This window comes from Neopelma chrysocephalum, unplaced genomic scaffold, assembly GCF_003984885.1.
Source record: "Neopelma chrysocephalum unplaced genomic scaffold, ASM398488v2 Primary Assembly neopelma1_61c, whole genome shotgun sequence".
Taxonomy (NCBI): domain Eukaryota; kingdom Metazoa; phylum Chordata; class Aves; order Passeriformes; family Pipridae; genus Neopelma; species Neopelma chrysocephalum.
The window spans coordinates 917,537-920,766 of NW_020897718.1; the positions used below are offsets into that span (position 1 = coordinate 917,537).

At 46.0% G+C, this 3,230-nt stretch overlaps 1 long non-coding RNA gene across 1 annotated transcript in view; it reads left to right on the forward strand.

Annotated features, from left to right (window-relative positions):
* The window catches only part of LOC113966931, a 16,626-nt gene extending 14,970 nt beyond the window's left edge, over positions 1 to 1,656 (forward strand). The window contains exons 3-4 of the long non-coding RNA XR_003534014.1: positions 972 to 1,157; positions 1,471 to 1,656. This is a non-coding gene — a long non-coding RNA (uncharacterized LOC113966931). The remainder of the gene's footprint in view (positions 1 to 971; positions 1,158 to 1,470) is intronic.
* The last annotated feature ends 1,574 nt before the right edge of the window (positions 1,657 to 3,230 follow it).

Sequence of the window (3,230 nt, forward strand, 5' to 3'; positions counted from 1 at the left end):
AGCTCAGCTGGAGGGTGGGAGGCAAACACGATGGTGACATTTGCTGGGACAAAGCTCAGGACCATGCTAAGGATATGCCACTAGTGCCTGAGCTGGACTGAGTTTTGGTGTTCAAGGGAACATCAATCTCCTTTTTTATCCAGAATCCATACTGCTGTGGAGCACTTTTTAGTCTTTTAGCCTTTTTAGGAAGCAGCGGTGTAAATTTAGGAGGGCACAGCAGCAGGCTGGAGGCAAGAGAGACCCATTCAAAATCAAGGGGTGGGGAGAGCAACGTAGCCAGCAAAAGGACTTCAGATATACAATCCAAGACCTGAATCTCTCAAATCATAAACATCTTACACAGTAATGTAAGAAGATACTGGTGTTTTTCTCAGGCCTTCAATACTGGGCTTTAAGGTTACAGTCAGGTTCCATTGCTAGCTTTTCCTGGCAGCTGTGAAGAGTAGGAACTTTCCCTTATACATTGTAAGTTTTCACATAATTGAGTGAGTCTGGGAGCTGGAGCTTTACAAAAAACAGTGACTTGAATGGGATGTCTGATGAAATCTAGGAAGTCAGCAGCATGGGGGGAGGCAGACCCTGCAGAGAAGGGCTTCTGAAGAGCTGCTGAGCAGAAGCCTTGCGTCTGAGAGAAGCTAGCAAGAACTGAGACATGAGGGAGCTCAAAGCAGTTCACATTGCCTTAAATTCAGCATTCTAAGCCCTAAGGTTTCAGTCATTTTAAGCTGGACCACAAAAATTTGTGATAACTCTAGAATCATGGGTTTTTGTAAAAGAATAAATGCTGCATTTTCTCTCTTTGCCTCTGAGTGTTAGAGTTACCTTCAAATAGCATTTTGTAGTTTTTCCCTGCAGTGAAGAAAACATGTTTCATTAGTATCACAATTTTTGGTTTTCCCCACACACAAGAGGACTAGAAACTTGTCTTATGCAGATAACACTTTTCTCACCTAATCATCTGTCATCAGGCTCTGGAGCTTTAAGGAAAAACAGGACCAGTATAATGAGATCCACAACCCATCACAAACACTGGCAATGCTACTTCAAATGGCTTCACTTCACTTCACTGATGTCAGCAAGGACTTTGTATACACAAATATGGAGATTGCAATCTTGACTCTGGAAACACTGGAACCTTGAAATGGTAAAACTGGGTGAGCCCTAAGATCCATTTATTCCCGGATCCTGTCTCTGATTATCTGATGCTTTCTCTGATGCCTTTGCCAGATGCTTTAGGGAAAGGTGCATGAACCTTGCAGCAGGCAGATGTAACATAATCTGTTCAACACTTACCATCACTTTCTGGTTCCTATCTATTAGAGATGGGATTGGGACCAGGAATATAAATTTTAGCTTCTTTTCCGAAAGCGTTGTTAGTGATCATTGTTATGCTTTTTTGTTTCTTGTCATCCACATCATTGTCCAATCTTTTTATAAAATTGTTTGCTTAATTCTTGGCTTCTGCAGCTTCTTGTGTTCGGGACAGCTTAGTCCAATTACAGATGAGTGAAAGAAATTAGTTTGATGAAGATTGGACCAGTTGCTTCTTCATCTGATTGAATATCTGTTCACCCTTGTGTGTCCAAGGACAGCAGCAAGTCTTTCTCTCTGTGAGTATTTTCATCAGGATGTCTCATGGTTGCAAGAATACATGGTGCTGGAGATTTGTGCCAGTGAGTCTCTTTGCTTGAGTCTCCTTGCTTGAGTCTCCCATGTATTTTATCTGCTTGCTTTTACAGACCCTGCTTCTCTCCAGTGTTTTTCTCTCCCTACACATGTTACTCGACAGCTGAGTGTTACCTGAGCACTCAGGTTGAACTGAGACAGCCTCTGGTCTGTTTCCTGCTGTGACGTTTTGCATCAACATCTGCTCCTCTTTAGCCTATAAGGTCTGTGGCAAGAATGAGCTTCTGTGTATGTATGTTTGTGTCTGCAAACCATGATTTCCACTGGAACCTGTTCTGCTGTAGTGCATAGAATGATTAGTAATAATTCCTAATTAAACACCTAAATGAACCCTGCTCTGCCGTTCACAGGGTTGAGAGCTCGCTCTTTGTGACCTTGGGCCCAGGCTTCGTGGTGGGTCTCATCCCTGGAGCACAACAAGGCCAGTGGCTTGGAAGGAATGCAGCACTCCTGATTCTCCATGGGAAAGCAGAGGGCACACTATTCTCTCTAGAAACAATCCTGTCTCTGGTCTCCCTCCTTTGCCCTTATCTCCAAGGAGATTTGTAGGCAAATAGGATCAAAGGCTCAGAGATGTGAGATAGACTGCCTGAATATTCACCGGCAGGCAGGGATAGGTGGTGCACTTCAAGCAACCCATCCTCAGCTCACAAGTGAGCAAGGAGGAAGGATGGAGGCAGGGGATCAAGCCCTGACCCTTCTCTGACAGTCACCCTTTTTTCTTACACTTGGAAGGCACTTGCTGCAATTTCTGGAACCAATACCTCCCTTCTGAATGGAAAATCCAGCTGGAGATGTGCCTGTGATATCTGACACTTACAATTCATGGTATGTTGGTTGCTTCTGCAAATTGGATTGGGAGCACAAACATCCCCTCATGACTTGCCAGCCACGTGTGGAGTTCAGTAGTCACACTGTGTGTGGGCTCCTTGGAGAGGAGAAAACTTTCCAAGCAGCAATGGACTGGGATGAGGGTGAGAGGTGGGTGCGGGTAGGGGTGATAACTCCCCAGTTTGGATCTGAGCAAAGAGGCAGGTGAGGTTTGATAACTTGCATATTTGCTCAGACACAGGAGCTGGTGGGGATTTGGAGGCGAGGAGCCGAGCTGCTGGCAAAGGAGACAATCTAATGGAAGGAGGAAGGAAGATTTTGTCTGTGCTTGTATGGGGCTTTTTTGGCTTACTGCTTTTGGCAGTCTGCCTCCAGGGACTGGAACTGCAGAGTTCAGCCTGGGCTTCCTCCTGGAGAATAGCTTGTGGCTTTGATCAACCACAGCTATGTTCCTCCATCCCTGCCTGCTCCCTGAGCATGGAGTTTGGCTATTCAGACAAGTGGCGGCTCAACACAGGCCCCGCTGCTGTGACAGCCGTGCCAGAGCCAAGACTTGCTCTCCGGGCAATGAGAAAGATGCTGGCAGGCCCAATTGCCTCTGGTGCATGAGGGATTTTCAGCTTCAGCATATCAACTCTGCTGCCCAGACCACCCTTCAAGTCCCCATGTAGCAGGAAAGGGCCAAAGGAGCCTTGGAGACAGCAGTGTCT